We start from the raw sequence: 24,152 nt of genomic DNA on the forward strand, positions 1-24,152 counted from the left end.
GACTAACCCCAAAAAGTTTTTTAAGTATATTAAAGGAACAGTAACACCAGAAAATGAAAGTGTATAAAAGTAGCTAAAAGGTAATGTGCTGCTGCCCTGCACTGGTAAAAGTTGTGAGTTTACTTTAGAAAGTCTACTATAATTTATATAAATAAGCTGCTATGTAGCCATGGGGGCAGCCATTCAAAGGAGAAAAGGCACAGGCACATAGCAGATAACAGATAAAACACTATTGTACTCTACAGAACTTATCTGTTATCTGCTATGTAACCTGTGCCTTTTCTCCTTTTTTCCAGCTTGAATGGCCGCCCCCATGGCTACACAGCAGCTTATTATATAAATTATAGTAGTGTTACTGTAGCAAACACACCAGTTTTACCAGTGCAGGGCAACAGTGCATTATATTTTTATTACTTAAAAGCTCTTTCATTTTTTGGAGTTACTGTTCCTTTAATAGTAAAAAGATGCAGGTTGAGGGTGTGGCCCTATTGAGTTATAGTAACAATATGGTTACAGTGGATACAGAAAAGGAAGATGTCCTTAACCAGTTCTTTTCTTCTGTGTATACAGTAGAGGAGCCAGAGGGTCAAGTCCCACCCAATAGCTGCACTGTTGCATCAGCTCCAACTATGCAGTGGTTGACACAGGATATGGTGTTTAAAGGGTTACACAAGATAAATGTGAACAAGGCACCCGGGCCAGATGGAATACACCCTCGAGTACTGAGAAAGCTAGGGTCAGATTTACAGTGGCCTTCGTTTATGATATACTCAAACTCGCTTTCATCAGGTATGGTACCTAGGGATTGGAAGAAGGCTAATGTCATTCCGATTTTAAAAAGGGAGTAAGATCTGAGCCTGGCAATTATAGGCCTGTAAGTTTGACACCAGTGGTGGACAAGTTATTTGAAGGCTTGTTAAGGGATCACATACAAAATTATGTACTGGAGAATGGCGTTATGAGCAGTAATCAGCATGGCTTTATGAAAGACAGGTCATGTCAGACCAATTTAATTGATTTTTATGATGAGATGAGTAAGAAGCTGGACAGTGGGGATGCAGTAGATTTAATCTATTTGGATTTTGAAAAAGCATTTGATATTGTTCCCCAAAAACGACTGCTTTCTAAACTAAGTTCTATTGGTCTTAGTGAAGTTGTTTGCACATGGATAGAAAACTGTCTACAGGATCAGGTACAGAGGGTGGTTGTTAGTGGTACATTCTCTACTTGGCGTAAGGTTCTCAGTGGGGTCCCTCAGGGTTCTGTACTGGGACCACTTTTGTTTAACTTGTTCATAAATGACTTAGGGGAGGGTATTACAAGCAATGTATCAGAGTTTGCAGATGACACAAAACTCTGCAGACCAGTCAATTCTATCCAGGATGTTGGCATCCTTGCAGCAGGATCTTGACCAACTGGCAATCTGGGAGGCTAAGTGGCAGATGAGATTTAATGTGGATAAATGTAAGGTCATGCACCTGGGATGTAAAAATATGCAAGCCACTTATACCCTTAATGGGACTGCACTAGGCAAATCCATAATGGAGAAGGACCTTAAAGTCCTTGTAGATAATAAACTTGGCTGTAACAGGCAATGCCAGGCAGCGGCTGCAAACAAGGTTTTGAGCTGTATTAAAAGGGGGTATAGATTCACGGGAGGAGGGGGTTATTCTTCCCCTTTACAGAGTGGTGGTAAGGCCCCATCTAGAATATGCTGTTCAGTTTTAGTCTCCAGTGCTCAAACGGGACATTATTGAAATAGAGAGGGTCCAGAGAAGGGCAATTAAGCTGGTAAAGGGTATGGAAAGTCTCCATTATGAAGAAAGACTGGCCAAGTTGGGTCTGTTTACACTGGAGAAGAGGTGCTTAAGAGGTGACATGATAACTATTTATAAATATATAAGGGGACAGTAAGTCCTTCCAATGGACACAAGGGCACCCACTCCGTTTAGAAGAAGGGAGGTTCCGTTTAAGTATTCGGAAAGGATTTTTACTGTGAGAGCTGTGAAGTTCTGGAATTCCCTCCCCAAATCAGTTGTGCTGGCTGATACATTATATAGCTTTAAGAAGGGGCTGGATGGATTCTTAGCAAGTGAGGGAATACAGGGTTATCGGAGATAACTCTTAGTACAAGTTGCCATCTTGGAGTCAGGAAGGAATTTTTTCCCCTCTGCGGCAAATTAGAGAGGCTTCAGATGGGGTTTTTGCCTTCCTCTGGATCAACTAGAAGGTTATATATAGGCATTATGGTTGAACGTGATGGACGTATGTCTTTTTTCAACCTAATTTACTATGTTACTAAGAATAGATTACAAAGAGTGGCGATAAATAGAACATTTTGTAAATGGGCCAGTGTTGTTAGTGGAGTACCGCAGGGGTCAGTCCTTGGTCCTTTGCTTTTTAACATGTTTATTAATGACCTGGAGGTGGGCATAGAAAGTAATGTTTCAATTTTTGCTGATTATACTAAATTTTGCAGAACTATAAGTTCCATGCAGGACGGTGCCACTTTGCAGAGTGATTTGACAAAACTGGGTAGCAAAATGAGGTTCAATGCTGAAAAGTGCACTTTGGTAAAAATAATATAAATGCAGGATATACAATAAATGGTAATGGTAATGAAAGGATCTGGGGATTCTTGTAGATGAGAAGTTGTCGAATTCCAGGCATTGTCATTTAATGGTTACTAAAGCAAATAAAGTGCTGTGTTGCATAAAAACGTCATTAACTCAAGGGATGAAAACATAATTTTGCCTCTTTATAGGTCTCTGATAAGGCCTCACCTTGAGTATGCTGTGCAGTTTTGGGCTCCAGTCCTTAAGAAGGATATTAATGAGCTGGAGAGAGTGCTGAGATGTGCAACTAAAATGGTAAAAAAAAGATGGAAGATTTATACTATGAACTTAGACTGTCACCACCGATACTTGGTTATCTACAAAAGGGTGTTTTAAATGTGGAACTAGACAATGCATTACCTGTAACTATATACATAAAACGAATTGTTTCATCTCATCTACAACTTTGAAAAAATACCAGATAAAACATTTTATTAATTGTAACACCAGAAATGTTATATATCTCCTTACCTGTACCAAATGCATGATGCAATATGTTGGTCAAACTGGCAGAAAATTAAAAGACAGGATAAGAGAACATGTGCTAAACATCACTAATACTAATAGTCATACAACTGTTGCAAAACATTTCCAGGAATGCTCTAACAGATCCCCATCATTTCTACAGGTTACAGGGATAGACAGAGTAATTCCCAACCCTAGAGGGGGTAACATCTCTTCAATTCTAATTAGAAAAGAAACCAAATGGATTTTCTTCTTAAAAACTCGACAACCATATGGCTTAAACTTCGATTATGATGTTACTTGCTATGTATGAACAGTTCTAGCCTTTGTATTCATATTGTTACTCCAATTTAATGTATATAGTGCTTATTGTATCCTTATGTGAATTTGTGACTTTTTACTCACTATCCCTAGCCACAAGACCTTTTGGTCTGATTGGTTAATTGAAAAATCCTTTCTATTGGTCAATTTGCCTTTAAATAATGTGTACTGTGCATAATGTTTCCAGCCTATGATTAAGTACCTCATGGTACGAAACGCGTAAGGCTTCTTGTTTTTACATATGGATCTAATAAAATTTATACGTTTTTAATGTAAACTACTTTTGTTGCTGCATTTCTCAACATTTTTGAAAAAGATCCGGAGTGCCTGCCTTTTCTATTTTTGATTTTCCCATGATGGCTCCCTATGCTGAGAGGTCTGGGGCATGAGCACCTGGACCCACCGTGACTGTGGGTAAGAGATATTTATACACCCAACCCTGTGTGATTATTCCTTGATTTGTTTTTGATTCGTATGAACTTAGACTGTCAAAGTTGGAGTTGTTTTCTCTGGAAAAAAGGCACTTGCGAGAACATGATTACTCTGTACAAGTACATTAGAAGGGGTTATAGGCAGATAGGGGTGTGTTATTTTTTCCCATAAAAATGATCAGCGCTCCAGAGGCCACCCCTTTAGATTAGAGAAAAAGAACTTTCATGTAAAGCAGTGTAGGTGGTTTTTTGCAGTGAGGGTAGTGAGGTTGTGGAATGCCCTTACTAGTGATTCTGTTGATGCGTTTAAGAGGGGCTTGGATGAGTTGTTGAACAAGCATAATATCCAAGGCTATTGTGTTAGTATTGTGTTAGTATTGATGTTGGTATATATGGTTTACAATGGCTTGCAAAAGTATTCGGCCCCCTTGAACTTTTCCACATTTTGTCACATTACAGCCACAAACATGAATCAATTTTATTGGAATTCCACGTGAAAGACCAATACAAAGTGGTGTACACGTGAGAAGTGGAACAAAAATCATACATGATTCCAAACATTTTTTACAAATAAATAACTGCAAAGTGGGGTGTGCGTAATTATTCAGCCCCCTGAGTCAATACTTTCTAGAACCACCTTTTGCTGCAATTACAGCTGCCAGTCTTTTAGGGTATGTCTCTACCAGCTTTGCACATCTAAAGACTGAAATCCTTGCCCATTCTTCTTTGCAAAACAGCTCCAGCTCAGTCAGATTAGATGGACAGCGTTTGTGAACAGCAGTTTTCAGATCTTGCCACAGATTCTCCATTGGATTTAGATCTGGACTTTGACTGGGCCATTCTAACACATGGATATGTTTTGTTTTAAACAATTCCATTGTTGCCCTGGCTTTATGTTTAGGGTCGTTGTCCTGCTGGAAGGTGAACCTCCACCCCAGTCTCAAGTCTTTTGCAGACTCCAAGAGGTTTTCTTCCAAGATTACCCTGTATTTGGCTCCATCCATCTTCCCATTAACTCTGACCAGCTTCCCTGTCCCTGCTGAAGAGAAGCACCCCCAGAGCATGATGCTGCCACCACCATATTTGACAGTGGGGATGGTGTGTTCAGAGTGATGTGCAGTGTTAGTTTTCCGCCACACATAGCGTTTTGCATTTTGGCCAAAAAGTTCCATTTTGGTCTCATCTGACCAGAGCACCTTCTTCCACATGTTTGCTGTGTCCCCCACATGGCTTGTGGCAAACTGCAAATGGGACTTCTTATGGTTTTCTGTTAACAATGGCTTTCTTCTTGCCACTCTTCCATAAAAGCCAACTTTGTGCAGTGCACGACTAATAGTTCACCATGGGCCTCTTGGCTGCATTTCTGATCAGCTCTCTCCTTGTTCGGCCTGTGAGTTTAGGTGGACGGCCTTGTCTTGGTAGGTTTACAGTTGTGCCATACTCCTTCCATTTTTGAATGATCGCTTGAACAGTGCTCCATGGGATGTTCAAGGCTTTGGAAATCTTTTTGTAGCCTAAGCCTGCTTTAAATTTCTCAATAACTTTATCCCTTACCTGTCTGGTGTGTTCTTGGACTTCATGGTGTTGTTGCTCCCAGTATTCTCTTAGACAACCTCTGAGGCCGTCACAGAGCAGCTGTATTTGTACTGACTTTAGATTACACACAGGTGCACTCTATTTAGTCATTAGCACTCATCAGGCATGTCTATGGGCAACTGACTGCACTCAGACCAAAGGGGGCTGAATAATTACGCACACCCCACTTTGCAGTTATTTATTTGTAAAAAATGTTTGGAATCATGTATAATTTTCCTTCCACTTCTCACGTGTACACCACTTTGTATTGGTCTTTCACGTGGAATTCCAATAAAATTGATTCATGTTTGTGGCTGTAATGTGACAAAATATGGAAAAGTTCAAGGGGGCCGAATACTTTTGCAAGCCACTGTATGTATGTGAGTGTATAAATAGGTCAGTATAGGTTTCTGTGTGGTGGGTTGAACTTGATGGTTCTTTTTTCTACCCTATGTAACTATGTTTCGAGCCCGGCTTAGCTCTTTCTTAAGGCATGTGAACAGTGACTTCATTTGCATTACTCAAACAAAGGCTAATTTAATCTCTTGATCCATTATACCTCCCACTCACTACTGGGGCAAATTTTGAGTTAAGAGGGCATTTTATATGTTCATCCTAATATGAGGTATACAGTATGCTATGATTTGCCCCAATCGTCTTAAACTTGCTGTGTTGGAGACACTGCCCCCATTAAGTGTCTTTGACTGTATCTTGTATTTATTGTTATACTTTGTATTTATCGATTATCTTAATAACCCCTTGTTTGTATTAATCTATTCTATTGTACAGCGCTGCGTACATTTGCGCTTTATAAATAAAGATATACATACATACCAAGGGAGGTATGGTGAATCAAGACATTACATACCCTTCCCCCTAGTGGTCTTAATAAGGATTACAATTTATACTTGTTTTTATAATATAATACTTATTCAGATTCTTGTGTGGTAAACAAATGATTTCATATTGAAGAAGTTTGTACTTTAAATAGCCTTTGTTTGATGCAAATGGAGTCATATGGTTCATATGCCTCGAGGAGGAGCTGGCTGGGCTCAAAATGTCGCATTTTTATGTGTACAGGAAGATTATGACTAACTTTTTGCATATATGTCTTTTTCATATACAGGTAATGTGTGTTGTGCTGTTCATAATATAAATAAGCAATATATATAGTAAGGACTCAGTTGGGCCTTCAATGCTTGGCACCTTAGAAGCTATAGGGACTGCTTCCCCTGTTGTCATTCCTCTCGGATCACTACTAACATACCTCCCAACATTTGAAAAATGAAAAGAGATTGCAAAATGTTTGACCACGCCCACTTTTGTGGCCACGTCCCAATTACCACACCCCATTTAAAAAAAAAAAATACTCCTTTTAATTAGTTGAAATGGCGGGATCAGATGCAAAATGTGCTATACCCTCATACTGTACTACCTTAGGAAAACAATATAGCAACTCCTACATATAAAATACAAATATAGAGAGAAGGGAGAAGGGAGTCAGTTATGTGAGTTATAACTATGTACCAGTTTTACCCCCAATGGCCCAATAGACAGTGTCCCCCCATACACAGTGGCCCCATAGACAGTACCCCCCATACACTGCTCCTTATGCGGCGGTGGCGACAGGCTCTTCTATAAGGTTGGGCCCCATGCATACTGATGTCACACGTACACGGGGCGCAACATTATAGAAGGGCCTGTTACCACTGCTTAAGGAGCAGAGTCACAGAAGAAGCCGGAGCGCCCGACTACAGCCCACGCATCCCGCTGTGCTGGATAGTTCAATGAATGTCTCGCATTTCTGTAATCTATTACGAAAATGCAGGACATTCATTGAACTATCTGGGACAGCGGGACTGTCCTGCGGAAAGCGGGTTGGGGGATATGTTACTAATCTTTCTTTGGGGGGTATGCTACTAATCTTTCTTTGACAGTTTACATATGATAAGTACATGAGTTACGTGCTTTTTATCAGAGAAATGCTAGGCCACCATTCATCCATACTAATTTGCTCATATTTTATTGGCTGGAACAATCCCTTTATGATGTATTTTCTTAGAAAGATCTGCATTTGTGTTATAGTTTTAGCCCTCCAGAGAGCTTTGGCTGTGTAAAAGATAAAAGTTTTTAGAGGCTAACGTTATTATACTTTGTTCATTTTAAGAAAATAATAGCTTTATTTATACAAACATTGGCTGACTTTTTAAATAATAAACTCCATGATCACATTAACTGTTATTTTATAAAATAATCATAGCTTAGCCCATACTTGGAATGAAAGGTTGGCAATTACGTTTAAATGGGTATTTGTTTTAGACTTATCCTGTAAGCTGACAAAACCTATGATAAGTCACATGTAGAGGTATAGAACCTAGAAATCTATCAGATATACAGCAACATTTCTCATGCAGAACCTCCTGTTATAATCTTTCAAATTGTGACCAGTCAAGTAACAACAATAATACAATTCCATTCTAAATATTTTGTGGAGTCTCTTTTTATATAAACATCAAGAGGCATTATTATTATTATAGTGTGTAAGCCAGCATTGGTGATGTCTCCAATAGCAACCGATCAGCAATTCAATTTAAACAGTCACCTACAAGTTAGAAAACAAAAGCATAGATCTGATTGGTTGCTGATTGATGTTGGCTTTCACACACATATGCCCCCTAATGTACATGTTTGTTTCTAAGCAAAACATGACACCAAGTTTAAATCATATTTTTAAATCAGTAATATAAAGCTATTTTAGTGCCAACACTTCTTTTCTATGTATTTAGATTTTCTATTTATTCCATCAATTTTTATATACATTTTAAACATTGTATACAAGGCCAATACATACAGTTTCTTAATACATTAGGTTAAAGAAAACATACACTTTATTACCTATTGGATTATACCAATTTTTTACTTAAGCAAGCATAGCAATTTTAGTGATTTTTTTTCTTTTTTTTTTTTATAACTTTTTATTGCACAGATATATCAATAAAACATTGCTGTTGTATTATTTCAGTTTACAGTTATGTTATATTTATGCATTGTTAACATTTTTCTTTTAACAGTTATTTGTGCTTTTTTTCCTAGGGGAAAAGGAAGAGGAAAGGGATATCGTGGATTCTACCATTCAGAGTCTAGGTAAGGAGGTTAGGAGAAATGGAGGGGTAATAAGGTAGAAAGAAGGGGAACATAGAAAAGATAAACATTTAACTCTATAGACTATATTGTTGCAAAATTCTTATAGTTTCTATATCGACACCAGGTTTGTCACTTTTGTTAGGTGGTATTGGAGGGTTAGTATCTCCGTTTCATTAATAAGGGGGAATACACAAGGGGGAGAACCATGTTGTGGAAGGCCTCATCTATATACTAGCCTACTGATATGGAACTACCGTCAGGGGTCCATGTAATCCATGGACCCCAGGTCATTTCAAATTGGTCTAGCTTATTTTCTTTTCTTGCTGACATTTTTTCCATTACTGCTCTCGTGTTAAGTCCTTAGATAATTTGGTTTATGTTGAGAGGGCCCCCAGTTTTCCAATGTTTTGCTATGTGCATTGTGGTTGAGTTAAATATATGGAATAGCAATTTTCTCCATGAGTGTGAAATCCGTACGCACATGCCTATAAAGCCAGCCCTCGACCAGCCTTCGGCAAATCAGATCACTCCTCAGTCCTGCTGCTGCCAGCCTATCGGCAGAAGCTGAAACGCGAGCAGCCTATGATGCGTTCGGTTCAGTGCTGGACCGACCAGTCAGACAGCACCCTGCGTCACTGCTTCAACATCACGGACTGGGAAGTCTTTCGGACTGCCGCTGACAACAACATTAACAACTACGCTGAGTACGTAATGGACTTTATTCACAAATGCATCAATGACGTTGTACCGCGGGTTAATGTACGGACTTACCCCAACCAGAAGCCATGGGTTAACGGAGAGGTCCGCGCAGCGCTCAGAGCGCGGACTGCAGCCTTTAAATCCGGAGACCCAAGTGAGTACAAATCATCCCGGTATGCACTCAGGAAAGCAATAAAAACAGCTAAGGGACAGTACAGAGAAAAGGTGGAGTGGACTGAAGACCATCACAGACTACAAAGGAAAGAGCTGCAGAGTGGGGGAGGTAGCTGCTTCTCTACCTGATGAGCTGAACACCTGCTATGCACGCTTTGATAAACACCTATCTCAGGAGCTTTTGTTGGAAGAGGATGGTCGCCCTTATCAGATATCTCAGGCAGACGTGTGTAAACACTTCAGAAAAGTAAACACACAGAAAGCTCCTGGACCAGATAACATCCCAGGTCGTGTTTTCAAAGCCTGCGCCCATGAGCTAGCAGATGTCTTCACGGACATTTTTAACCTTTCCCTGCTCCAGTCTGCTGTCCCAACATGTTTTAAGAGGACCACCATCATCCCTGTCCCTAAGAAAATGAATGTGAGCTGTCTAAATGACTATCGCCCAGTAGCACTCACCTCCATTGCCATGAAGTGCTTTGAGCGTATAGTCAAGGCTCACATCACATCTTTACTCCCTGCTTCACTTGATCCACTCCAGTTTGCCTACAGGTCAAATAGATCTACAGACAATGCAATAGCAATTGCACTTCATACTGCCCTCTCCCACCTGGACCAGAGAAACACATACGTGCGGATGCTGCTCATTGACTACAGCTCCGCTTTCAACACCATCGTACCATCCAGACTTGTCATGAAACTCTGTGACCTGAACATCGGTTCCTCCCTGTGCAACTGGATCCTGGACTTCCTGACAAACAGACCGCAGGTGGTTCGGATCGGCAACATCACCTCATCCTCACTGACACTTAGCACCGGTGCCTCCCAGGGATGTGTGCTCAGCCCCCTGCTGTACACCCTGTTCACCCACGACTGTACAGCAACACACAGCTCCAATACTATCATCAAATTTGCAGACGACACCACCATCATCGGCTGCATTTCTGATGGAGATGAGTCAGCTTACAGGGCAGAGGTGAGAGCCCTGACATCATGGTGCCGGGACAACAACCTGCTGCTCAATGTCAGCAAAACTAAGGAGCTCATTGTGGATTACAGGAGACTGCAGGGAGGAGGCCATACCCCCATTCACATTGAGGGAGCAGAGGTGGAGAGAGTCAGCTGCTTCAGATTCCTTGGCATCAATATCAGCGAGGATCTGAGTTGGTCTCAACACGTTGGTGTGATCACAAAAGCTGCAAGACAGCGGCTCTTCTTTCTGCGGCTTGCGAAGGTTCGGCATGGACTCCAGAATACTCACAAACTTCTATCGATGCACCATTGAGAGTATTCTGTCTGGCTGTATCACCACTTGGTATGGCAGCTGTAATGCTTTAGACCGCAAAGCTCTGCAGAGGGTGGTGAGATCAGCAGAGCGCATCACCAGGACTGAACTGCCGGCCATGCAGGACCTGTACAGACAGCGCTGTAGGAGGAAGATTCAGCGGATCCTCTCTGACCCCAGCCACCCCAGCCACAGTCTTTTCACGCTCCTACCATCAGGCAGGCGGTACAGGAGCATCCAGACCCGCACCAGCAGATACAGAGACAGTTTCTACCCACAAGCCATCAGGCTTCTGAACTGCTGACATTCTGCACAAACCAACACACACTCCCCATAACTATTGGACTCTTCCCAGTGTCACTTTAAGCAAAGCCACTTTAAATCCTCACTGCAAAATTTCAAATATTGCATTGCATTTTATTATTGTAAATTCTTGTACCTTTATTGCACACTTTTATTATATTTAATATTTGTGTTTTTTTGTTTTGTTTGTCTATGTAAAGTTGGGGGGAACACGGGTCAAAAAAATTTCATTACAGTAATGATGCTTCATTGTTATTTGTATATGACAATAAACTTGAAACTTAAAATCCGTTCTGGTAGATGTAGGAGTAGGGCCACTTCTGTTTTTTTTGGTAGTGGTTTTTGCAGGTCTGATGTTATTAGTTTGAACACCAGTCTCCATAACTCTGCTATAGGTGGGCATTGCCACCACATGTGTAGTAGGGTGCCTGGGTGGCCACATCCTCTCCAACATAGAGGGGAGTAGGTGTTTGTGATTTTGTTTATTTTGGTTGGAGTTAGATGCCATCTGTAAAATAGTTTTTTGTGAGCTTCTAAATGATTTGTGCATTTTGTCACTCCAGAAGTCAATTCTAAGATAGTGGTCCATTGTTCTGGGGTTAGGGTGATTTGTAAGTCTGTTTCCCATCTTTCCATAAATGCATGTTTGTATTCCACTGGCAGTTCCAAAAGAGCTCGGTAGCATGTGGATAGTATTCCTCTGGGTCCATTTTGGGCGATTCTGCATAGTTGTTCAATTCTGGTGAGTTGTCTTTTATTTTTGTAGTCTCTTGTGTTTAAGTAGTTTGTAATCCTGATATAGGTAAAGTGTTCTTTGCTGAGAAGTTGGTACTTTTCTTGCAGTTGTTGAAATGTGAAGTAGGTTTTGATAGAGTACAAGTCTGCTAGTGTGTTTTTACCGTTGTTTGTCCATCCCTGTGTGGGGAGGTCTTGTATAAGTAGTTGTAGATTAGTAATAGGAGTTATTGGTGAGGGGAATTTTCCCAGTTTTCCTTTTTTATTGGTTTTGTCCCAGTTCTGTAGAATTAGTCTGGTTGTTGGCAGTATTTTTTGGTTCTTGGGTCTAAGTTTTGGTGGTAGCCATAGCAAGTTTGGCAGCGTTAATTTGTCAATAAAGCCCGTTTCTATTAGGGTCCATTTGTATAGTTCAGATGGGCAATGCATCCTGACGGCAGTTTCCAACAGTGAGGCTTTATTGTAGTAGAGCAAGTTTGGTACACCCATGCCTCCACTTAGTTTAGGCTGTTGCAGGACACTAGCTGCTATTCTTGTTTTTTTCCCCTGCTAAATAAATGTGTTCATTTGGGTTTGTAACAGCTTAATGTATCTCGGGGGGAGTTGGATTTGTATTGTTCTAAACAGATACAAGATACGGGGCAATACATTCATTTTGACAGTAATTATTCTACCCAGCCACGATATGTTTTGCGACTTCCATTTAACATCAGTTTGTATTTTCTTTTGTAGTGGTATGTAGTTCAAATTGAACAATAATTCAGGATCTTTAGGTATTTTAATTCCCAAATATGTAATGGCTTTTTCTTTCCATTCAAATTTGTAGGTTTGTTGTAAGGTTTGAAGGGATTGGGCTTGCAGGTTGATCGGTAGGGCCTGTGTTTTTCCCTGGTTGATTTTGTACCATGATACGTGGTAGAACTCTGATAGTTCTTGCATGAGAGTAGGGACTGCTATTTGTGGATTAGTGAGCGTTAGTATGATATCATCTGCGCATAGTGCGATCTTTTGTTGGTCCTTTTGTGTTGGGATGCCTGTGATTTGTTGGTTCTGCCTAATCTTGCAGGCTAAAGGTTCAACCATTAACGCAAATATAAGAGGCGATAAGGGGCATCCCTGTCTTGCTCCATTTAAGATTTTATAGGCTTCTGACAGGGTACCTGAAGTATTAACTCTTGCTGTTGGAGCTGTATATAGGGCCAAGGCTGCCTTGATAAACATACCACCTAGTTGGAATTTATTTAGTGTATTCGCCATATAATCCCAGTGTATCCTGTCAAAAGCCTTTTCGGCATCTAAAGATAAAATTAAGGCTGGGTGTTTTTGTTGTTTGATTATGTACAGTAGATTATGCAGCTTCCTCGTATTGTCAGGTGCTTGTCTGTTTGTAATGAACCCTACTTGGCCATTGTTTATAAGTGTTGGGAGGATTCTATTCAGTCTTTGCGCTAATATTTTCGAATACAGCTTAAGGTCTGTGTTCAACAACGCTATAGGTCTGTAGTTTGGGCAGAGGTCTTGTGGCTTGTCTGGTTTGGGAATAGTGGCTATGTGTGCTTGGAGAAACTCTGGGTTTATTGTCCCCGTGTTCATAATAGTTTAGAAAGTTCTGAGTAGATGTGGTGCTAAAATATTTTTTATAGGTCTTGTAGTAGGCATTTGTAAACCCATCTGGGCCTGGGGCTTTACCTATCTTTAATAGTGTAATTGCTTGTTGTACCTCCACCTGAAGGGGTGTAGGTGTAGGGAGGTGTAAAGAGTTGAGATATTCTGTAATTTGGGATTTGGTAGGGTGGGGTTCTGTCTGTTGGTTTTCTAAGCTATAAAGAGATTTATAATATGCTGCGAATTCGTTAGCTATTTGGATTGGGTCAGTAATTTTTGTTTTGTTTTTGTTTAGATGTGATATTCTATGTTTAGCTTGTTGGTTTCGTAATTTGGATACTAGAAGGCGGTTCGCCTTGTTGCTTTGGGTATTTTTTTCATTTTTTTTGTGTTTACTTCTCATGCAGCACCCTCATATTGATTTAAAATTTCATGACCAGCTTCTCATTAGCCAAGTAAATTTTATGAGGAAAAGGGCCCTCGGTAATACAGGTATAAGATCAATTTTTTTGAATGCTTTGGACCTGGGATTTTCCACATAAGGGATCTTTACGTATAAAAATCAGTTAAATATTAAATAAACCTAAAAGGATTTTTTATCCACCAATATGGATTTATACAACTTAGTTAGGATCAAGTACACAGTACCATATAAGTATTACAAAGAAAGAGGTAATATATTTTAAAAATTATTTGTTTAAAATGGACTCTATGGGAGATGGTATTCCCATAATTCAGAGCTTTCTGGATAAGAGATACCATACCTGTATGTAAAAGGGAATCCCATACCTGTATTGAACATGGGAAGGCTTATTTATCAAGTTTCAAATTTGTGAGTTTTTTCTTCAATTCAAACAAATTCATGTTTGCTTATTTAGTAAAAAATAAATTAAATAAAAATTTGATATAATTAAACTGTGAGAAAATATTTAAATGTATCATTTGTATTCTAGCCATTATTTTTAAAGGGTCTACAAACTCTGCCTAGGACATCTCTCCTTGACTTATACATGAATTTATAAACTTTTAGATGCCAGAGATTTATATTCAAGTTTTTTTGGAGTTTTTGCACTTCATAAATATCGAACATTTGAGTTTTTGAAACCATAATTCAAATTCATGAATTATAGCACAAAAAAATTCAAATCATGGAAAAAAAAATTTGAGCATTAATAAACCACCCATTAGTTTGAGTTATTATTTTGCCATAATTCATATGTGCCCCTGCAGTATAATACAACCAGTTGAATTATTCTAGATTATATGATTTTAAATGTTCTCTTTAATTCTGGTCAAATAGTTAATTTATTTCCACTTTGTACAAAATAATCCTGTGGTTTTTGTACTTTGCAACTAATATATTATTTTTTTTTTCCAGGTCATATTCATATGAGAAGAGGCCAAGCAATTTCAGTGGAAAAAAACAAAGATTATTAAGGTCAAGGAGCATTTTCTGATAGGTGCAGTTAAAATTATCTGCTGTATTATTATGGGATGCATAAAATCAAAGCAAGAGTGCAACTTGCACAAAACTATACGGTTGAAGAGAAATAAAGAAAATGATGAGATGCACAATAAAGAGAAGGTTTGTTTGGTCCAAGCTAACCAGGAAGATAGTAAATTCTGCTCATGCACTGCTAGTCCACTGCTTTTGGAGTATGCCCACCGGCTATCAGAGGATATTGTAAACAAGGCTGTGAGACAGTGGGCAGAAGTGGACAGCAAGTACAGTGATATCCCCTACATAGAAAGTGATGCAGTATGAAAAGTTGCAAACACAAAACACTAATAGTTTGCAACTGATTTGTTTAGTACAGAAATTGTCATAGATAGCTCATATATTTTTTATAATATACCATCTACAATGTTTTAAATGTAAAAGAAACCTTGCTAAAACCAAATCGAGCAATGGGACATGAAACTATGGTTAGCAGAGGTAACCAAAGTTAACTTCTTGCTGTCCTCCTTAACTATGCAATACAATTCATCATGTTAAACTAACATCTAAATTAACCAGATGCAAAAGTACACCATTAAATCCTTAAGCAGCTGATGGGAAATTTATTTCAGAGCTTCTAGTTGAAATTACATAAAAACATATAGGCAAGTTAATTTACTTCTGATACAAAACATCTTAGTCTGTTGTGTAAATGCAACAGGGCCTTAGACTGTAAACTCCTCTGAGACAGAGACTGATGTCAGTGATAAACAGTGCACATTTGTCAGTGCTATATAATGGAAAATAAATTAAATTGAAATGACAGTTATCTAAAACAGATACTTATGCCAATGGGTTTTAAAGTAGTGCATTTTAAGTACTTTCTCCCAAGATTTAAAGACAGTTTACAGCTATATAGACCGGCAATAAAAAAAGACATAATTTACATTTCTCATGGTAAAAGTGAAAGACTTGTTTTGCAGCCAGTGGATGAATTCAATTTTGTAAATTAATAGTTCGAAAAATGTAACCAATTCTCTTCTGTGGAGAAGGCATTGAGATGTGCTTGGTATTTTTCCCATAATATGTAAAATCTTTATAACAGAAAATAAGCAGACAGGATATGGTCAGAAACTTATTGAGGCTATAATAGTAACTACAAAGGACAATTAAGTAATCCCACCTTCCTTAACAGATGGCATCTACATAACAGTAATCATATCAGATGCATGGTACAAACAAAAAGAACTGAAACAGCTGGATACAGATTAATAGCATGTTTTGGGGGCACATGCACAGTATTTTGTATAAAAGCATTTTTGAAATATTCTTTCCCATAATCCTCTGGAATGCAGCTGACTGCTTTGGTGGCTAAAAATATTGTAACCCTTTTTAACCACGTTGCCTTTTTCATGTACATATTCATCTACTGCCAAGCTTTCTTGCGCATTTTGCACTCATTACAGTTTTTTAGGTTTTTGTTACAAAAATAACTCTAAGACAAATTCTTTATCATCTGAATACACTGGGCTATAACATGCACATTTTAATTTTTACAAAATGAATTTTGTAATTTGAGATGTAACCAAAATTTGGGTAAAATAAAAAAAAAAATATTCATAGTTTGTGTTTTTTCCTAAGAAAAAATGGACTTATATAAAAGCATACAGAGATACCAAACACAACAATTTTCTTGTCCAGGACATCCAAAATATCCCAAACTAACTTACAACATAACATATAAAATATATATAATTATACTATGAATAATTTTGTATAAAGCTAAATATCAATACTAATTACAAATCCAATGAACACACCACATAATTGTGGTGCAACTGTGATATAAGTATGACTATAACACATTCTGAAACACTCTATGAAACATAACTCTCTATCCCTTCAGCACAGATTATATATGAATATTGTAGGTAAGTCATTTAGCTCTTGCTGTTTTATTTACACTGTGCAAATTCTTCCTGAGAATCACACCATGCCAGCCCTGTTTTATTAACTGCCTCCCTGGATTATCCTGCTTATCTGTGGCAATAAATTTGGCCTCAATCATTTCCCTGACCCATCACAGAGTTTTAAATTAACTCAGCTATTTTTCTCAGTGCTGAGAATAAAAGAAAACACAAGCAGACACAGAAAAAGGTAGAAAATAGTTGCTCTTTGCTCCAGAAATAGCAAAATACTCAGGCCAGGGTCAACTGGGCATCTAACACTAGTCTGCTACAAAAAAGTTGGAATATAAATATATACATTATATATTATATATATACACACACACACACATAGAGGCAGTCCCCAGGTTACGTATGAGGTTCTGTAGGTTTGTTCTGAAACTGAATTTGTGTGTAAGTTGGAACAGGTAAATTTACATATTAAATGCAACTTAGATGTTTGTCCTAACATAGTATTTATTTTTACCTTTCTGTGTATATAAATACTTTAACAGTTTCAAATACCAGTATTAGAGATTCAGGGTCTGATTCTGCTGCTGGAGTCAGTTTCTTGAAGTAAGCACCAAGGGAGGTTTGTACAGAGATTATCTTTTTTTCATCATAAATGGCCATTTAGCATCTCAGGTCTTAGGTAACTGTACTGTAAACTTTGCTGAACCTTTCTGAATAAGGATCTTGGTCCTCTAACTTTGCCATGCCTGCTTCATTGAGACAAAAAACATCAGCTAACTGTTTTGTAGGAAACTTTTTTCAGTTTTGTAGTTTGATGCCTTATGTCTTGGTGTACTTTTTTCCTTCTATATTAAAAATTTGTAAATCTCCCTCATCAATAATATCTTCCAGTGTCGTGAGGAAATCACTTGCATCACTTACATCACCACTCTCTGCTTCACCTTGAACTTTAACCATATGAAAATTTGCCCTTTCTTTTAAGCGATTGAACCAACCTCAACTTGCAACAAATTCTTCATTGCAATCACCTTCACTTACTGTATGAGCAGCTTTAAAATCATAGAAAAGGCTGTAGCCTTTTCTTGCACTAAAGAAAGACTGATAGCCATACTGTATTCTAATTATACCACTGCATTGCTTGGTAATAATCGTAGCATTCATTGGGGTATGGCCTTTCACATGCTCTATTATGCTACCTTTATCTTTTAAAATTGCTACGAATGTTGACTGTAACCAAATGCTCTGCCAATGGATAGTGGTGTTTCACATCTCTTTGATCTCTTGATTATTTCTACTTTATTTTCCACGGTGATTTTCTTTTCTTTACTGTATCACCAGCACTTACATCAGATTTGTGTTTTGGAGGCATCACTGCAGGGTGAAGACAAAAATGTCACCAATTTAATAACATTATACTATGACAGTGTAGATGTACAGTACAGGGTTACGAGAATTGGTCAAACAGAATTACTGTACTGCCAGCTGCCATCATCCATCTACGTAATATTAGTCTTCCCTTCCTGATTGCCCCATGTAGCAGTGTCAGCATCCGTCATATTAACCCCATGTACTTGTGCCAGCGCCCATCGTATTCCCCCATCTGTACCTGGGCCAGCAGCAGCCAAAAATTCCATTATATTGCCCTCAATCTGTACCTGTGCCAGCAGCAGCCCAAAAATGTATCCTATTGCCCCAATCATATGTTTCTATGTCAGCACAGAACAATCCATCATAGTGCCCCCAAATCTGTACCTGTGCCAGCAGCCAGCAGGAAGTGTCAGAATAAGCCCAGCAGGTCTGGGGACTGCCTGTACATATGATTCAGATGGCCCTTTGTAGTTTATATGTTGTAAAAAAAAAAAAAAAAGGCAGCAGTATTAATTGCTCTGCTGTAGATACTCTCTGCTCTGTTGTTTGGTAATGTAAAGGAGGTGCCCGAGATTTCCGCTAGTGACCTTGTCTGACTACTAATAAATTTTATGAATATGCTTCCATCTACAACTTGAAAACAATTATAAAGCCTGCAAGGTGTGCTATGTAAAGGGTGCCAGAAAAGATGCACAGTCCAAAGTGCCCTAACAACAGGGTCGGACTGGGCCGCCGGGACACCGGGAAAAATCCCGGTGGGCCCCAGCGGCCCAGTCCGACCTTTGCCGGCGCTCCCCCCTACTGACTGTTCCTCCCCTGACGTGTTAAATTTATATGCGCTCGGGGAGGACGTCAGGCGGGGGCCCTTCGGGGGGGTTAGGGGGGGCCCCTGAGGGGGTTAGGGGACGCGGCTGGGGCACCTGCACTCTATAGAGTGTTTTTCTCAGGAAGAAAAAAAAATGGTTTGGGGCTCCTAATTCTTTGATGGAGCCTTGGGGCCCCCGTCCGACACTGGTAGCAGTTTATAGTTGTCCCATATCCCTATTGTACTCCTTACTATAGAGAGATTTATTTTAAGGAGGCTAACTGCAATTCTCTGCAGTGATAGACATTGTGATCATTGTTAACATAAATTCTTTTTTTGTATCAAAATATTATGGCCAGAAGCTCATTGCTTCTTACATCATAAGTTTCTCCACAATTCAAATTATTTTGTTTAACAAATCCCTGGACAAGTCTTATTGGGTATAATTTACAGTGCCACTGGCTGGGATATCAAAGGATAACCTTTCAGTCAAGATAGGAGGGTTGAACTTTGAATTCATTCCCTCATAAATAAATAAATGGATTCAGGAAACGTTTTTTTTCCTATAAGGCTTCTGATCATCGGAACAGGCAAAATATGAGGAGACTTAAGGGCACTATTGAGAGAACTGAAGGTATGCCTGCCTGCAGCTTGGGATTAACTCTTTATTAGCCTTTCCTTCTCCTTTAAGCACTTCTTCTCCAGCATAAGCAGACCCAACTTAGTCAGTCTTTCTTGATAACTTGCAAGTGTAACTTGCAAGTATTTTTACATCCCAGGTGCATAGCCTTACACTTATTGAAATTGAATCTCATCTGCCAGATTGCCAGTTTGTCAAGATCCTGCTGCAATGATGCCACATCCTGGATGGAATTAATTAGGCTGCAGAGTTTTGTGTCATCTGCAAAAACTGATACATTACTTACAATACCCTCCTCTAAGTCAATAAGTAAAGTGGACCCATAGTAGAACCTGTGGCACCCCACTAAGAACCTTAACTGAAGTAGCGCATGTACCAATAACAACCACCCTCTGCACATGATCCTGTAGCCTGATTCCTATCCAAGTACAAACCTTTATTAAGTCCAACACAATTTCACATTAGCTTAGAAAGCAGCTGGTTGTGAGGCACTGTATCAAATGCTTTGGCAAAATGCAAATATATCTACAGCAACCCCAATATCCAACTTCTTAACCTTATCATAAAAAGCATCAGATTTTGCCCTCATAAAGCCATGCTGATTACTGCATATAATGCAATTGTCCAGAACATAAATTTGAATGTCATCCCTTTACAAACCTTCAAATTATTTGCCCAATAAAGATGGAATCCAAGAAATTGACTGCATTGAGCACCAAGAACCTCTTCATTTCTGACCATTTCTGTAGAATTTCATGCCTTAGATGAAGCATTTGTATAAAGGGGATTTGGACAATACATTTTTTGTCATACATATTATTATAGTGGACCATATCCTATAGGAAATAAGTAGATCTTAACACCAGAGACTGCAGTAAAAGCTATTCTTATAGAGAAAATAACAAGGAGGCCCTACATAGGATCTACTCCAGCTGCAGCATCAGTCCTATAGCCTATCTCAGGGGGCTCAAACTCAATTTACCTGGGGGCCGCAGGAGGCAAAGTCAGGATGAGGCTGGGCCGCTTAAGGGATTTCACAAAAAATTGGCTTTCAAGGGATAATGCAAGGCACGGCGGGCGGGAGCTGCTGATTGCGGAAATGACGTTATGCCATCATAACAGTTATTATGGGAAGACGCTCTGTGTGCACAATTAGCTGCTAAGGAGCAAATTGTGCACACAGAACGTCTTCCCATAATAACTGTTATGATGGCATAACGTCATTTCCGCAATCAGCAGCTCCCGCCCGCCGTGCCTTGCATTATCCCTTGAATCACAATAAAAATCGTGATCCATTCATTGCTTTTGAGAAGGCGTTGGTGCGGGCCACAAAATACTGTACCGAGGGCCGCAAATGGCCCGCGGGCCACGAGTTTGAGACCCCTGGCCTATCTCCTTCATCTTGAGAGCACAGTGCTACTGCCAGACCATGACTCATCAGTAGACAAATTGCTTTCTCATGTAGAGGGCACATGATCAGTCACTAAACTCATATAAACTAGATGCATAGTGCAGCAGTCTCTTCTACAGAATACAACCTTCTGGCCTTGTTGCCAACAAAATATACACAGACTATATTTGGTGCAGGAAAAAGGGTGCCAAAAGACATAACATGTATGTTCTTGCTAGTTAAAGTGCCAAAGACGTATTAGATATGTTCTTGGTACTTTGAGCTTATGCCTACCAGAAAATAGAAGAAATGAGTGTGGCAGCCAAAGGGTTAACAATGCAAACAAGCCATCATCATCTTTGATCAGTTTTGTATCTTACAATGTTCAGTAAATATTTTACAACTATGCATGTTCCACTCTTGTTTGGTGCTTACATGCATCTGCATCATTATGGGCAAGTTAGAAAGAAAAACGTTTGTGAGAACAGATAATGACAACCAAGGCAGTATTCAGGGATTATAATGTTCTTTAAAGCTGGTGTTCAAAAGGGTACAGGCATGCAAAATGTTAATTCTGTCATATTTCATAATCTAATCTTTAAGTTTTAAAGCACTATAGTAAGTCATTTGATGTTGATTAACTTGTTGTTGGCTATAAACATGTCTGATAAATTCCAGTATGCCAGTCACAAGCTTTATATAAGACAAAAAGGGAAATAACTGTGTTAATGAAAAGGGAAATGCAAAAATAAGGAACAAAAGTAACGTATTACCTAGCATTAAATAAACACTAAAACCATCGGCAAACCTTTGATCTCTTTTTGTTAGCATTGCATTACTCTACAGCGTATAATGCCGATTTTTTCATCAACATTCAGATTTTTGTGGTTCTAGAGTGTTTCATGACTGAACTAATTTCAACAAAATCCTTCAATGTCTAGTTATCAAAAAGTCCAAATTGAAAAAGCACAAAGAAGACACAGAAAACCATGACTTTTTCGCATTGTTGTACAAATGTAAGCAAAAAACCTTGAAGCAAATAAAGATCTTCCAGTTGTAAAAAGAACACCTGCCATTGACTTCTACATTTTTCCTTCTGGATTTGTCACTGTTTTGTTGCATAATAAATGGCCAAAAAACTTTTTTTTCAATGGCAAAATCATATTTTTGCACTAAAAAATACAAACTGTGAAAAAAACTTTAGTAAATACCACCCATGAATTTACATTTAAGATAAGATCTGCATGTTCTCCTTTTTTTTTTTTTTTAAAGAAACATTTTTTTATTGATTTTGCATATAAACAAGGGTAGGGATACAGAAGGAAAAGGGGGGGGGGGGTTACAGCCATAGTTGAGTTTTACAATGCATATTTGCTGTTTATACTTATTTTACATACATGCAGAATATATAACTTTCATCATGGTAATCTTATCAGGTGTGTTTCTAACCATCCACCCCAAACTTTGTCAAACTTGTACAGTTGACCTCTGGCTTCGTACGTGGGGAAGCATTTTATTAACCAGGTCTATCCACCCAGTTTTTTTTGGCGGCAGGGGGGCCATCTATTTCATGATCAGCATTTTCTTTGCATAGTACAGTAATGATCATACCATAATTCTGGCATAGTTGGTGGGTATGAGCTCGTCAATTAGCCCTAATAAGCATATTTCAGGTTGATATATTGGAGGGAGGGCTAAGGTCGTTGTCATATATCTAGTGACTTTAACCCCCGTACCTACTGATAATGGGGCAGGTCCAGACCATGTGCCAGTAGGATCCATCTACCTCTCCACACCTCTTGCATATGGGGGATATGATTAGACCCATACGGATCAGTCTGTTCGGGGTATAATACGTTCTAAGGATGAATTTATGTTGTATCAACCTGTCTCTGGAGCAGATCAGAAACTGATATAGATTCCCAGTCGCTTCTTCCCATTGATCGTTCATCACGCCATCGTTTGTATGCCACCTGAAATGGGGCTGGGGTGGTGGAATTTACTTGTGCATATAGCTTGGAGATCATTTTAGGAGAGTCTTCTCTCCTAAGTAGTGAGAGTATGGGATGGTCTGTTAACGTCAATTTAGTCGCCCCAAACTGTGCTCTAAACATATGTTGCAGCTGTAAGTATCTTATTAATTATATTGGCATCTCTAAGTAAATTTGCAGAGTATCCATCTTCTGTAGTAATTATTCTGGCACGTCTGGGTTTATGTTTTGGTGAAACGGGTGTGAGCAAAAAGTTTGTGTAGTTAAAAATAAAAATATTGCCATGCTGCATGCAGCAGAATAATAGGGTCCCACTCTTTGGATTTTGGCCCAGGGCCCACCAAGGCCTTAAAAAGGCCCTGCAGCTTGCTTTCATTGTGGGACTCTTTGTCCTTTAACCTGCCCAGGAGCCAGTGTACCATAATATGCAGCCAACCCCAGACTCTCATTCAATCTACTGCCTGGTTGCTAGGGTAAATAAGACCCTAGCAACTGGATTGCTGTTAAAAACCAAACTGTAGGAATGCAAAGCAGAAACCTAAATAAATAAAAAAATAAATGAAGACCAACTGCAGATTGTCTCATTGGCCATTTTTTGTTGATTGGCCATTTCCACAGTCATTACAATGGCACAGCTGGGGATAACATTTTTAATTTACATGATTAATTATATTGGCATCTCTAAGCAAATTTGCAGAGTATCCATCTTCTGTAGTATTTATTCTGGCACGTCTGGGTTTATGTTTTGGTGAAACGGGTGTGGGCAAAAAGTTGGTGTAGGTAAAAATAAAAATATTGCCATGCTGCATGCAGCAGGATAATAGGGTCCCAATCTTTGGATTTTGGCCCAGGGCCCACCAAGGCCTTAAAAGGGCCCTGCAGCTTGCTTTCATTGTAGGACTCTTTGGCCCTTAACCTGCCCAGGAGCCAGTGTACCATAATATGCAGCCAACCCCAGACTCTCGTTCAATCCACTGCCTGGTTGCTAGGGTAAATAAGACCCTAGCAACTGGATTGCTGTTAAAAACCAAACTGTAGGAATGCAAAGCAGAAACCTAAATAAATGAAAAAATAAATGAAGACCAACTGCAGATTGTCTCAGATCAAGACCGATTGCAAGTATAGCCTGTACGATCTGCCAAACAGCTAAAGACAGTCTGTGCCAACAAAGCAATAAATGGAATAAAACCCCTGGTATTTAACACAAAGCAATAAAAAAGATGACAATTGGCTAAATGACAGGGACACT

General features: G+C 39.1%; 1 long non-coding RNA gene across 2 annotated transcripts in view; it reads left to right on the forward strand.

The window, feature by feature from the left end:
- The window catches only part of LOC116407501, a 40,147-nt gene extending 22,555 nt beyond the window's left edge, over positions 1 to 17,592 (forward strand). For both annotated transcript variants that reach the window (XR_004220365.1, XR_004220366.1), the window contains 2 exons: positions 8,501 to 8,551; positions 14,731 to 17,592. This is a non-coding gene — a long non-coding RNA (uncharacterized LOC116407501). The remainder of the gene's footprint in view (positions 1 to 8,500; positions 8,552 to 14,730) is intronic.
- Positions 17,593 to 24,152: the final 6,560 nt, after the last annotated feature.

Source organism: Xenopus tropicalis, chromosome 9 (genome assembly GCF_000004195.4).
Source record: "Xenopus tropicalis strain Nigerian chromosome 9, UCB_Xtro_10.0, whole genome shotgun sequence".
Taxonomy (NCBI): Eukaryota; Metazoa; Chordata; class Amphibia; order Anura; family Pipidae; genus Xenopus; species Xenopus tropicalis.